This window comes from Stegodyphus dumicola, chromosome 8, assembly GCF_044657685.1.
Source record: "Stegodyphus dumicola isolate Sdum_Otavi_A_Nest chromosome 8, ASM4465768v1".
NCBI lineage: Eukaryota > Metazoa > Arthropoda > Arachnida > Araneae > Eresidae > Stegodyphus > Stegodyphus dumicola.
In genome coordinates, this window is record NC_140775.1 from 126,868,548 (window position 1) to 126,883,286 (window position 14,739).

Below are 14,739 nucleotides of genomic sequence, written 5' to 3' on the forward strand. Positions count from 1 at the left end.
GTGAGTGTCATTCGGGCAGCTGGCATAGAGCCAATTTTCGCAGCTCCAATTTGATTGTCTTTTTAGAAAGGCAAAGCAAGTTTCCCGCAACTTTTGGTTTCCAGTAACCTCGAGAATCGCATGTGCAGTGCATGAACTAAAGAAAGTACCTGTTCTCGTATAAAAAAAATGGGTTTAATCCTAGTATACGGTACCATGAAGGTTAGAATTAAAAAAATGTATTGTGAAGAAGGAAAACCTCTCTGCAACAGACGTGGCTCGGTTTCATCATAGCGGGAAACAGCCGTGCACGTGCAATATATCTGTCGCCAAAGCTCGAAACCGATGTCAAAGTTTGAAGGTCACGTTATCAAGAGTTCATAAAATGAATATCGTTTAAAATGTCTTTAAACTCTAAAGGAAAAGAAAATATTTTTTGGCGCAAGTAAAAGATGGTCATCGATTTTCCAAACTGCTTCCCGATATAGAACTCAAACTTTGTACATACACTGCTTTTGGATGTAGTGTCACGATTTTGATTTTTGGAGGATTAGATTTTTTTTTTAAATTTAAAGTTGAAACGATTTTTTGCAAATATTAACAAATAAAATAAGAATCGCAGAATATTATTTGCACCATAAGACATAGTGGAGGACTAAAATGTCAAAGGGGTTAACTAAAAATGTGGCTACTAGCCCTGGCATTTGTTGTGGTTGTGAGTAATTTCTTTCATATTATTAAGTATTTATAAAGTTATTACTGGATTCTGAATCTAAATTTGTTTATTATAACAGTAACGCAAAATAGTTCATAAGTTCTTTATCAGTTTTATGCGGTAAAATTTTCAAATTTAGTTTTAAAAAATTTATGCAAGCAGTTTATCTTTTATTATCTCATTTTAAAGTATTTTGTATTGTTTAAATTCAGCTCTTGAACCCGAAAAGTTGCAGGTTCTGTTTTAAATTACTTCTGGTAACGGGTTTAAAAATGCACATTTTTATGCTATCTGTTATTAATGGGGAATGATTTATGTATGTTAATCTGCAAAGTTACAATCGCTCTAGATGGGTAATTGCTGAGAAATTATTTTATCCATGATGACATGAAACGACGGTCTGCTGATATATAATGAATGACCATGTTTCTTCTGATTTCCATTAAAGTTATTTAATTCACCAGTCTAATGTAATTCATGTAATAGACAATATTAGATAGCATATTTACTGTATGTTTTTAAATATTTATTCAGTTGGTAAATATTTTATTTTTCCTCTTAGATTAGTGATAGTTTGTTTATCACCAAATACTTTTTTAGTTGTAAAACATAAAAATTCCCGACAATTACTCAACTTTTTATGAAGAAAATGTTTTGAGAAAAGTTTGAAATTTTCATCTTTGTAAATTAATATTCTTGTTTCGAATCAGTTATGAACCATTTGCCTTTTGTTATTAAAAACTTTCATATTTTTCAAGTTTCATGCATATTTCTACTGAGTAAGAATAAAGTCTGATCTGTACATTATCAACCTTTATGTATTTGATTTTAAGTATAGTACAAAGTCCGAAATCCGAACTTGTCGGGATTAAAAATGTGAAATCGGGATTTATGAAATAATAAAGTATTCATGATCTAAAGGGTATCAAAATTTGCAAATAAATAAAGCTTAATATTTATTTATTAACTTTTTTTTTAATGCAAGATATTTTTAATTGCTTCGTATTTTGTGGTCTTTAATTCTATAGACAGACATAATCTCTTGTTTAGTTATATTGTTGAAGTCCTGTAACTGCGGTTTCGAAAATTCTGATTAACTTGTCAATCGAAATTTCTGGATTTCAAAAACTTTCTGTAGCTGTATTTTCTGGATCTAGAACCATACTATAGATTTTGCCATTCATGATATAAAAACTTCTTTTACATCATCTTCATTTATTACCGCTTCACCACATTTCTTTACAAAACCTATTAATTGGGAAATTTCACCATTTTGCGATATCCGAAAATCTTAAAAATTAGTTAGCTAGCATCATCAAAGTTAGCTAGCCTTCATTATACATATTTGGTTCATGAGTTTGGTGACTAACGACAAGTTGTTCCGTTCAATTTTATCTTGCTTCTATCGCGCACAGAGACAATTAAGCCTGAATTGTATTAGTTTAGTTATTTATTATATTTATGTCTATTTCTTGCACATGCTTAACGCTTATCAGAGTTCTGAATAAATAAATCCCCCCCCCATGTATTTAAGCCTTATTGATGGCTAATATCTTACTGAATGTGTAGGTCCTAAATTCTGAAATTCGATGTGGCCATATGAGCCCTGGCCCTGGTTCTTAGTTTATGTGAATAGCAAATCAGTTATTCTTAATGCAAAAAGCCCTAAATGTAATCTTTGGGTCTATGAATATCATCAACATTGGTAATTTTTCCTCTTCAATTTTTTAGTGCATTTAACTTAAATCTGTAATCATCGCCAAGCATAATATCAACAGAAAAGGTTACCACACTCCTTTATTATTCAATTACTGACATAAAACAATTGTTTAGGCATCGCTACACGAGTCATGACTCAATTTGTCATGTTTTGATAAACATGTGGTGATAAAAGGAAGCTATGATTCGCCAAGTTGGCATCAGATCAACGATGTATCTATGTGGAATGTTTCGGTTTGTGATGTGTGTCGAAAACAGATACACAGTCACGGAGACAAATTACCGATCGTACGAATTTATGCTAAAATGATTGTTTCTTCAATAACAAGGTATTTTATTTAGTGTCAAAGTAAAATTAAGAATTAGAACTCTCCAGATGTTTTATTATGCGCGGAGGGGGAATGAAATGCGCATGCCTAAAGCCTATAAGATCTTTAATTTTGAGGTCCGGATTTTAGATCATTCCGGCTAACAAAGTCCGGATTTCGGACTTTGTTCTGTATTTTGCTTTCATCACCACATGTTTACCAACACATGACAGGGAAGCTTTTTGTTGGTTGTGCATTAGCACTGAAGGCGTAATGAGTAAGTTTCCTCAAGCACATAATTAAAGAATCATAAGTCAAAAATTAACTACGAAATATTTATTTAATAAAATAGGATAATTTTGCTTCACTTAAGCACAACAAAATGTAATAATGTTCAAGGACATTAAAACACTGAAGTATTCAAAAGAATAACTTACAGAGAATCATCATCAGTACTAAATATCATCAGGCTTACCTATATTATGCAATAAGAAAAAATAAACAGGAATATGCTTTGCCATCATACCTGAAAGAGAAGAAAGTACTACTGGATTAGACCTTTGGCCAGGTACAAGTAGCTAGGGTGAAAATCAAATATTCTGCATTGCACCCGAGCTTTACTTTCTCTCGCCAATATATACCTTGGCGCACGTTCGTTTCGTATGCCTTTCGAGTTTCATTATGCAAAATACCTAAATTTATGCTAACATTGCCCCTTTTTGCTAATGAAACTCATACCAATTGTAATTCATTCCTGCAAAACAGAAATTTAGCTTTAGGAATTGGTTTAGTCATAATATCAGCAACCATTTCCTCTGTTGAAAGATAAGCAAGTTTTACTATTCCTTTGTTATTCAAGTCGCATATATGATGAACTTTTGTATCAATATGTTTAGTGCGTGAACTGAATTGTTCAGATTCTACAAGTCTTATAGTAGACTGATTATCTTCAAATACCTTTATCAATAGAGTTTGGGGTAGATTGAAATCTTCTGTTAATTTTAATAGCCATAATAGTTCTTGCGTAGCTTGCGATAGTGCAACATATTCAGCTTCTGCTGAGGATAAAGAAACACAAGTTTGTTTTCTTGAAAACCATGGAATACAGTTCCTTCCTAATAAAATAACACTTCCTGATGTAGATTTTCTATCTTCAATATCTTGTCCCCAATCAGCATCTGAATAAACTGTAATATTAGGTTCTTCACTCGACGAAATTTGTAAGGATAGGTTCTTTGTCGTGTTTAAGTATCTAATGATTCTGTTAACAGCATTCCAGTCCTTTTGACGTGGATTATTACACCTTCTGCTGAGTATGTTAGTTGAAGCTGTGATATCTGGTCTTGTGATAGACGATATATACAAAAGACTTCCCATAGCTTGGCGGAATTTATCATTTGAAGTTAGAAGATTTTCTTCCTTGTTTAGGTTATAATAGTTCGTTTCCATTGGTGTGCTAGCGTGTTTCGCTTCTTCAAGTTGAAATTGCTTGACAAGTTGATTTATTTTATTTTTCTGTGATAAGAGATAACTTCCATCTTCCTTGCGATTTATTTCCATGCCTAAGAAATATTTAGCTTCACCAAGATGCGTTATTTGGTAACGTTTTTTTTTTAAATCATTAATTGTTTGAAGAATTAGTCCTTCTTCTGTAGAACTTATTAGGATGTCATCAACATACACTATTAAATTAATTCTTTTATCACGAACCACTTTTGTGAAAAGACATGCACCTGCTTTGCTTTGACTGAACCCCAGATTCTTCAGTGTATTTTCAATTTCTGCATTCCAGCACCTAGCTGCTTGTTTGAGACCATAAACCGACTTCTGTAATTTACAAACTTTATGTCTTTCTTCCGGAACCACGAATCCTTCTGGTTGTTCCATATATATTTCTTCATTTAAGTTGCCCTACAAAAAAGCTGTTTTAACATCTAGTTGATGTACCTTGGCATTATTGTACGCTGCCCATGCTAAGAAAACTCTTATCATAGTGTGTTTCACTACTGGTGAAAATGTTTCATCATAATCACTGCCGTATTGTTGATTAAATCCTTTGGCTAATAAGCGTGCTTTGTATTTTATATTTTTACCAGTTTCATCATATTTTGTCTTAAACACCCATTTGCTGCCTACTGCATGTTTTCCTGGTGGTAATTCTGTAAGTTTATAGGTTTCATTTTCTTTTAGAGAATGTATTTCTTCTTGCATAGCCTTGATCCAAGCTTCTTATTCACGTTTTGGTAAGTTTAGAATTTCTTCAAAGCTTTCTGGATCTTTAATTTTAAGTAAGATTGATTCTTCGTCTTCTGCTTTATAAGAGAATCTTTCCGGTGGGACCCCTTTGGTTGATCTGCTAGAAACCCTTCTTTCTACATTTTCTTCACATTTAATTAACTCTTCGGAACTTTTTTAATCTTCTGTAAAATCATCGCCAAGAGATGTTTCTTCATCATCTTGCGAGTTATTGAAGTGAATTAATTCTAAATCTTCAGCATTATTTTCTGCAAGTTTGTCAGGTAAAGACGCGTTTTCTGAAAATTTAACAGTTCTACTTACTATTATTTTTCTTCCACCTACATAAATCCTGTATCCCTTACTTCGTAAATCGTATCCTACGAATATTCCTTCTTCGGCTCTGTTGTCGAATTTACGCCGTTTTTGTTTGTTCACATAGTAAAATGCTTTACAGCCAAATACTCGTAAGTGACTTAAGTTTGGTTTTCTACCATTCCACAATTCATATGGTGTTCTATCTGTGGTTTTAGTTGGTAACCTATCTTGAAGATATGCAGCAGTAGCTGCTGCTTCAGCCCAGAATCCTTTCGGAAATTTAGAGTTTATTAGCATAGCTTTTGTCATTTCTATTAAAGAGCGATTTTTCCTTTCTGCGACGCCGTTCTGTGCCGGACAATAATCAACCGAAGTTTGGTGGAAAATGCCGAGTTTCTTTAAATAATTTTCAGTATTTTCGTTACAGTATTCTGTACCATTGTCGGATCTGAGAGCCTTTATTTTCTTTCTAAATTTATTTGTTGTCGATGCAACATACTGTTTAAGTTTGTCGAATACTTCATCTTTTGAAGTAATAAAATAAATTTGAGTATAACGCGAATAGTCATCAATGAAAGTTATGAAATATCTTTTCCCTCCAAATCTGTTGACTTCAATTGGCCCACACACATCTGTGTGCACTAAATCCAGTGGATTTTTAGATCTAAAACTAGTTTTGGGATAAGGTGTTTCAGTTAGTTTCGCTTTTACACAAGTAGAACATTCCACACTATGAGTGCAATTTGCAAAGTTTAATGCCGTCTGCCAAATCATTTTTCTCAAGTGTTTTTATGGCATCTATATTTCTGTGGCCTAATCTTTGATGCCGTTTTAGTATACAGTTAGTATTTGAACATGAAACATTATTAGCTAAGTATGCTTTCTCATCAATTGGGTTTACGATCAATTTATATAAACCTTGCTGAGCGTTGCCGTCGGCTACGAGTATATTGTTACGCTTTATGTAACACTTATTACTATCAAATGTAACAATGCAACCTTTATTGGTAACAGATTGAACAGAAAGTAAATTACTGTCTAAACCTGGTACATACAATACATTTTCCAATTTTATTTGTGTAACCTGACCCTTTAAGTTTTGAACTTTAAAATAACCTTCACCAATACCATAAGAATTTAATTTAGCACCATTGGCTACAGTTAGTATTTGTTTATTAGAGTCATTTAACTGAGAGAAAAAATTTTTATTACTCGTCATATGTGTGGAGGCTCCTGAGTCAATAACACATTCTTGCGTTTGCATGTTTTCATGCTTATTTTCCACTTTTAGAACTTGATTAAACTGAATCTGTGAATTTTCAGTTTCAATACTTTTAAGATACTTATTTTCTTTAAGTTTTGTTATGTTTTCTACACTTTGTGTATTTGCTATTTGGCATGCATTACTTTTATAATTTTGAGAATAATTTCGTAATTACTGTTATTTACATCTGTTTTTGGGGGAGTTCTAGCGTTGCGTTTTAAATGAAAACAGTCATTTATCGTATGGTTATTTCTCTTACAATAAGTACAAAAATGTGTAACATACTTTGGTTTATTTTCGCTTTTACTTTTTAAAGCAACTGAATCGTACTTTTGAACTTTCTTAGTTTCCACACGTCTACAATACTCATCTAATAGTTTGTTTTTAACATATTCTAGCGACAATTCAGCTTCCGATTTACTTTCTATTGCAGTTATTAAGGAGTTGTGTGAATTTGGTAAAGAACATAGTATTGCTGTTAAGTTATTTTCTTTAATTTCTTCACCTATACTACGCAGCTTTTCAGCCAATTCTAGTACTCCTTTGATATTTTCCTGCATTTTAGAATTTTCATTATATCTAATGGAATATAATTTTCTAAGAAGAAATAACTTATTTGTTAAATTTTACACGTTCATGGACACATTTTAACTTCTGCCAAACTTCTTTTGCAGATTTACTATGTAAAACATGGATAATTAGCGAATCCGAAATGTTTAGACATATTAAAGCTTTACCTTTACGATCATTCTTTAACCAAATATCAGTATCAGTTTCCGGTTTTTCTTCGAATACATCATCATCTAAACCTTCTTTTATTAGAAGTTGTTTTATTTTAAATTTCCACACTGAATAATTTTCATCTGTTAATTTTTCTACCTAAATTGATTCTTTTAGAATAGACATTATTACTTGTTACAATTATTCCTATAAACTTTGTAACTAGTATTTTCAACAAAGAGTTTTAACACTTTATGCCCCTGGAATCTTACAACATTACAAAATTTTAATTTCTCAGTCTCATAATCTTTTGTTGGTTGTGCATTAGCACTAAAGGCGTAATGAGTACGTTTCCTCAAGCACAGAATTAAAGAATCATAAGTCAAAAATTAACTACGAAATATTTATTTAATAAAATAGGAAAATTTTGCTTCACTTAAGCATAACAAAAAGTAATAATGTTCAAGGACATTAAAACACTGAAGTATTCAAAAGAATAACTTACAGAGAATCATCATCAGTACTAAATATCACCAGGCTTACCTATATTATGCAATAAGAAAAAATAAACAGGAATATGCTATGCCATCATACCTGAAAGAGAAGAAAGTACTACTGGATTAGACCTTTGGCCAGGTACAAGTAGCTAGGGTGAAAATCAAATATTCTGCATTGCACCCGAGCTTTACTTTCTCTCGCCAATATATACCTTGGCGCACGTTCGTTTCGTATGCCTTTCGAGTTTCATTATGCAAAATACCTAAATTTATGCTAACACTTTTGCCAAACATCTCTTATCCAGAATTTCATGCCTGTGTTGTCCATGTATTCTTTCTACTGAATATGAATGAAAACGCTATTGAAAGATTACATTTCAGCATGATCTTTGTTTTCAAAATAATCATGCGTTTTCATTTTGTACCAAAAATGAGACTAAATCTACGTATATTAATGAAATCAGTTCGATATAACTTCCTCTGATTATTTTTACACCAAGAGTTGTTTCTGTAGATTTCATGTATGCAATCTCAATATATATAATGGAAGAACTGTACTTTCTTGTTATCCCTGTCGAGTTTTGGGTATGTTTCGTAGTTTATGCAAAGTACTCAATTTGCAAGACTGCAAACCTGTCGTTGAATACTTGTATGTTTATGTGCTGCGTATTTAACTATCATTTTGCAGTACAGTATTTGTGAGTTTTAAGATTATAAATATCAGCAATACAGATTTTTTTTCTCTTCCCCCCCAAAAAAATTCTTTTATTATTTATAAACAGAAAAGTTCTATATAAGGGTGCTAAAAATGTACTTTTCTGGAGGGTTTTAGGAAAAGTTTCAGTAAAGTTTTTTTTCTTTTTACACATTTTATTTAGAGAAACTGCTACTTTTATGCTAAATGTGCAAGAATAAAATTCTGTGTTTTATGATTTATTTTTATAATTACCTTTATGTTTGCTTTCATGATGATTGACATGAGTCAGTTCTGCTACTGAGTTCTCTAGTGAAGATGTTGTTATTCTGAGAAGCAATTAAATGTATCATTTTTACTTTGAAAAACCGCATTATGTTAATTCTAGCCATGAGTTGTATTTTCTTTCTTTGCTGGAGTATAGAATTCTGGGTAGCTAATGATGATTTACAAGCATATGTCTGAATCTTTTATGGCGAGATTATTTAACTGAAGCTCTTAAGACATATAGTACATAACTAATATTAATTTTTCTGTAGTATAATGATAACCGTAAAATTTTCATGAATTGATTCAGTGACTAATTTATCTTAGACTGGTCCTGTGGTCTAAATAATTTGTTACAGTTGCATGATATATCTTTTAGTTCAACGTAGCTTTGTGGGTTTTTTTTTTTTTTTTTTTTTAATTCTTAGTATTTCTTCCTCTTTTTTTAGACTACTGTATGTTTTATATGAACCTAGTTATGTTTATAAAAATCCCCTGTACATGAATGATATATTTGTGCATTTCCTATGATGACATAATAGTTCAGCTGAAAATAATGCTGACTTGTTTTCTTATTTGTCTTTCGCTCCTAACTGAGGTGTAATGCACATATATTTTCATAGACCTATTTGCATATTTGAACAATATTTGCAAAGAGTTCACACTCGCCTCAAAAGTAATATTAGTTAAAAGTAGCTCTTTTTATTCTCCATGCGAATCAAATCTCTCAGATGCCAAAGTTATCTTTTAGATTTATAGAATTATTTAATTCACGTATACAGAAGTGTGTTTCGTTTCTTTTTATTGCTGGTTGCCTGTAAATTTTAAATTCTACTGTTTTCAGTAGCAAAGAATTCACATTTAAAAAATTTTAAGCCCATGATGTGTTGATTTGCTACTCTTGATTTAGATGTGATGAGAATTATTACCACCACTAATATTTCTGAGGCTTTTAAAAAGAAAATGTGTTAAATTACATTAGCAAATCGTTTTCTTCATGGGTAGGTTTCAGTCGAATATATCTTTTCATACATTATTTTGGTGTGTTTCATTTATGTGCCACTGATATTTTCTAAAGCTTTTAGAAAATGGCATATTGATCGTTTATATTTTGTAAATGGCTGTTGCAGTACTAAAATTTTTAGGTATAATGTAAAATTTTTTAATTATTCATGTACTGATACTGTTCCTTAGTTCAGTATTCTTGCTTTTATGATTGTGAGTTGATTAAGCTCTTTAATTTTGTGGGAGATATTTTGTAATTAGAGTTTTTAATTTAACTGCCCCCCCATAGTGTTCGAAGGTTTATGATTGTGTGTTTTTCTGGGGGGAAGGCAAAACTTGTTCCTTATGAAACCTGAAGCAGCCAAACCATATTGTATATGTTCAGAGATATTAAGCTTCGTATTTTTAGTACATAAACGTGCCTGATTAAATGTGTCCAAAAATTTAAGTTGCGTATCGCATACATCAAGAAGAAAGAACATTTAATTGGAAGAAAACATCGAGGTATAAATTTAGATTGTCATTATGAAACTCAAGAAGATTCCTTTTGTGATGTTTTAAGTGATTGAACCTTTATCCTTCTGGTTTGTTCCTTTCATATATAAAGCTTGTTTATTGTACTAAACTCATTTTATCACATAAGTATATAAGCAACATTAATCTAAAAGTGAGATACTAAATATTTAGTTACTTTTTGTTTATAAATATTTAAAATCCTAAGCTTCTTGGGTATACTATTAATAGCATATAAATGTTTTTAAAAATTTTGCTAATTTTAAATACATGGCAATGATGTTTTAGAATTTCTTCACCTGATGTAAACTGAAGAGTATAATTTATCTGAGCTGTCTTTCATTCATTTTTTCCATGAGTGGTTTTATGAGATTTAAAACCTGCTGTTAGTTGAATAAGACCAATTAGCGCAAATAGTTTTGAGTTTGCTTAGTACATAGATAGTTTCATGATTTTCCCATTGTATATTCTGTGTGGTAATAATTTCTTTTAATTTATGATTGTAATTATCTTTATGTTTGCTTTCATGATGATTGACATGAGTCAGTTCTGCTACTGAGTTCTCTGGTGAAGATGTTGTTATTCTGAGAAGCAATTAAATGTATCATTTTTAATTTGAAAAACCGCATTATGTTAATTCTAGCCATGAGTTGTATTTTCTCTCTTTGCTGGAGTATAGAATTCTGGGTAGCTAATGATAATTTACAAGCATATGTCTGAATCTTTTATGGCGAGATTATTTAACTGAAGCTCTTAAGACATATAGTACATAATTAATATTAATTTTTCTGTAGTATAATGATAACCGTAAAATTTTCATGAATTGATTCAGTGACTAATTTATCTTAGACTGGTCCTGTGGTCTAAATAATTTGTTACAGTTGCATGATATATCTTTTAGTTCAACGTAGCTTTGTGGGTTTTTTTTTTTTTTTTTTTTAATTCTTAGTATTTCTTCCTCTTTTTTTAGACTACTGTATGTTTTATATGAACCTTGTTATGTTTATAAAAATCCCCTGTACATGAATGATATATTTGTGCATTTCCTATGATGACATAATAGTTCAGCTGAAAATATTGCTGACTTGTTTTCTTATTTGTCTTTCGCTCCTAACTGAGGTGTAATGCACATATATTTTCATAGACCTATTTGCATATTTAAACAATATTTGCGAAGAGTTCACACTCGCCTCAAAAGTAATATTAGTTAAAAGTAGCTCTTTTTATTCTCTATGCGAATCAAATCTCTCAGATGCCAAAGTTATCTTTTAGATTTATAGGATTATTTAACTCACGTATACAGAAGTGTGTTTCGTTTCTTTTTACTGCTGGTTGCCTGTAAATTTTAAATTCTACTGTTTTCAGTAGCAAAGAATTCACATATAAAAATTTTAAGCCCATGATGTGTTGATTTGCTACTCTTGATTTAAATGTGATGAGAATTATTACCACCACTAATATTTCTGAGGCTTTTAAAAAGAAAATGTGTTAAATTATGTTAGGAAATCGTTTCCTTCATGGGTAGGTTTCAATCGAATATACAGGTGTTGGACAAAAATATGGAAACACCTTAAAAAAAACATGTTTCTTTGCTTAATATGGTGTACGAAACCCGTTGGCATCCAAAACAGCTTGCAGTCTTCTCGGAATGGATAAATACAGTTCTTCTATGTTTGCCAAGGGAATATTATACCATTCTTCCTGCGAAACGGTGGCAAGTTCAGATAGCGATGTTGGTGGTGGATAACGAGAACGCACTTTCCGTTCCAATGTAGACCACAAAGGTTCGATAATATTCAGGTCTGGTGACTGTGGTGGCCAGGGGATTTTAACAACTCATCCTTGTGTTCAGAAAACCAGTCCTGGACAATGTGAGCTGTGTGAACAGGAGCTTTTTCGCCTTGGAAGACACCATCACCATCGGGGAACAAAATTTGTACTGTGGGATGAACTTGATCGGCCAAAATGTTCACATAAGTCTTGGCAGTCGTGTGCCCTGACACAGTTATCATGGGGCTAGCAGAGAACCATGATATGGCTGCCCAAACCATAACAGAACCCCCGCCATGTTTCACTCTTGGCAACAAGCAGTCTTTATAATAGGCTTGAGATGGCGTTCTCCAAACGTAAACTCGTCCAGAAGTGGGAAACAACGTGAAAGAAGACTCGTCAGACCATATTACTCGCTTCCACTGCTCTATAGTCCAGGTTTTATGTCTTAAACACCACCTTTTCCTGTTACGGGCATTAGCATCACTGATGAGTGGCTCCTCAATTGCAGCACGGCCAGCAATTCTCTGTTTATGAAGCTCCCTTCTAATTGTTTTGGTACTCGCAGGGTTCGGTAACACAACATTCATTTCAGCAGTAACTTTTGCAGCTGTGGTCTTCTTATTTTTCATCACAATTGCCCTTAATGATCATCTGTCATGATCACTCAGGTCACACTTTCGTCCGCGCTGTGATTTAGCAGATGATGTTTTTCCGCTTTTCAAATATGCGGAATAAATCTTCGGTACAGTACCTCTTGAAACACTAAACACCTCAGTTACCTTGCTTACAGAAGCACCTACCATACATGCTCCAACAATTTGCCCTCATTCGAAGTCTGTTAACTCTGGCATAATGCAATGACAACCTCACATAACAGTACTCCGACAAACAACTAAACTGTTTAGCACATTGACGAAGTTGTATAGGTGGCGTCAGTAGCCAAAAACGCCAGCGACACCTACATATTTCATTAAAATCAATCTTTCTTTTCAAACATGCATTTCACAAGGTGTTTCCTTATTTTTGTCCATTCACTGTATCTTTTCATACATTATTTTGGTGTGTTTCCTTTATGTGCCACTGATATTTTCTAAAGCTTCTAGAAAATGGCATATTGATCGTTTATATTTTGTAAATTCCTGTTGCAGTACTAAAATTTTCAGGTATAATGTAAAATTTTTTAATTATTCATGTACTGATACTATTCCTTAGGTCAGTATTCTTGCTTTTATGATTGTGAGTTGATTAAGCTCTTTAATTTTGTGGGAGACATTTTGTAATTATGGTAGAGTTTTTAATTTAACTGCCCCCCCATAGTGTTTGAAGGTTTATGATTGTGTTTTTTTGGGGGGGGGAGAAAGCAAAAGTCTTTCCTTATAAAAACCTGAAGCAGCCAAACCATATTGTATATCTTCAGAGATATTAAGCTTGGTATTTTAAATACATAAACGTGCCTCTTTAAATGTGTCCAAAAATTTAAGTAGTGTATCGCATACATCGAGAAGAAAGAACATTTAATCGGAAGAAAACATCGAGGTATAAATTTAGATTATCATTATGAAACTCAAGAAGATTCCTTTTGTGATGTTTTAAGTGATTGAACCCTTATCCTTCTGGTTTGTTCCTTTCATATATAAAGCTTGTTTATTGTACTAAACTCATTTTATCACATAAGTATATAAGCAACATAAATCTAAAAGTTAGATACTAAATATTTACTTACTTTTTGTTTATAAATATTTAAAATCCTAAGCTTCTTGGCTACACTATTAATAGCATATAAATGTTTTAATAAATTTTGCTAATTTTAAATACATGGCAATGATGTTTTAGAATTTCTTCACCTGATCTAAACTAAAGATTATAATTTAGCTGAGCTGTCTTTCATTCATTTTTTTCATGAATGGTTTTATGAGATTTAAAACCTGCTGTTAGTTGAATAAGACCAATTAGCGCAAATAGTTTTGAGTTTGCTTAGTACATAGATAGTTTCATGATTTTCCCATTGTATATTCTGTGTGGTAATAATTTCTTTTAATTTATGATTGTAATTACCTTTATGTGTGCTTTCATGATGATTGACATGAGTCAGTTCTGCTACTGAGTTCTCTGGTGAAGATGTTCTTATTCTGAGAAGCAATTAAATGTATCATCTTTAATTTAAAAACCTCGTTATGTTAATTCTAGCCGAGTTGTATTTTCCTTCCTCGCAGAAGTATAGAATGCTGTGTAGCTAATGAAGATTAACAAGCATATGTCTGAATCTTTTATGGCAAGATTATTTAACTTAAGCTCTTAAGACATATAGTACGTAATTAATATTGATTTTTCTGTAGTATTATGAAAACCATAAAATTTTCACGAATTGATTCAGTGACTAATTATATAAGACTGGTCCTATGGTCTAAATAATTTGTTGCAGTTATAGGATATATCTTTTAGTTCAATGTAGCTTTGTGTTTTTTTTTTTTTAAATAAGTATTTCTTCCTCTTTTTTTAGACTACTGTATGTTTTATATGAACCTTGTTATGTTTATAAAAATCCCCTGTACATGAATGATATATTTGTGCATTTCCTATGATGACATAATAGTTCAGCTGAAAATATTGCTGACTTGTTTTCTTATTTGTCTTTCGCTCCTAACTGAGGTGTAATGCACATATATTTTCATAGACCTATTTGCATATTTGAACAATATTTGCGAAGAGTTCACACTCGCCTCAAAAGTAAT

At 31.9% G+C, this 14,739-nt stretch overlaps 1 protein-coding gene, 6 non-coding genes and 2 pseudogenes across 7 annotated transcripts in view; all 9 read left to right on the plus strand.

The window, feature by feature from the left end:
- Positions 1–14,739, plus strand: part of RpL17 (ribosomal protein L17) — a 56,586-nt gene that overhangs the window by 18,410 nt on the left and 23,437 nt on the right. The gene's annotated exons all lie outside the window — the stretch shown is intronic.
- On the plus strand, positions 8,877–8,953 carry LOC146995948 (small nucleolar RNA SNORD121A). The gene has a single exon (XR_015042912.1). It is a non-coding gene; the product is annotated as a small nucleolar RNA SNORD121A (small nucleolar RNA).
- LOC118179609 (small nucleolar RNA snR60/Z15/Z230/Z193/J17) lies at positions 9,235–9,321 on the plus strand. Its single transcript, XR_004756474.2, has one exon. It is a non-coding gene; the product is annotated as a small nucleolar RNA snR60/Z15/Z230/Z193/J17 (small nucleolar RNA).
- On the plus strand, positions 9,591–9,667 carry LOC118179613 (small nucleolar RNA SNORD24). Its single transcript, XR_004756478.1, has one exon. It is a non-coding gene; the product is annotated as a small nucleolar RNA SNORD24 (small nucleolar RNA).
- LOC118179610 (small nucleolar RNA SNORD36) lies at positions 10,506–10,570 on the plus strand (annotated as a pseudogene).
- LOC146995949 (small nucleolar RNA snR60/Z15/Z230/Z193/J17) lies at positions 11,274–11,360 on the plus strand. The gene has a single exon (XR_015042907.1). It is a non-coding gene; the product is annotated as a small nucleolar RNA snR60/Z15/Z230/Z193/J17 (small nucleolar RNA).
- Positions 11,629–11,705, plus strand: LOC146995950 (small nucleolar RNA SNORD24). Its single transcript, XR_015042914.1, has one exon. It is a non-coding gene; the product is annotated as a small nucleolar RNA SNORD24 (small nucleolar RNA).
- Positions 13,824–13,888, plus strand: LOC146995951 (small nucleolar RNA SNORD36; annotated as a pseudogene).
- On the plus strand, positions 14,577–14,663 carry LOC146995952 (small nucleolar RNA snR60/Z15/Z230/Z193/J17). The gene has a single exon (XR_015042908.1). It is a non-coding gene; the product is annotated as a small nucleolar RNA snR60/Z15/Z230/Z193/J17 (small nucleolar RNA).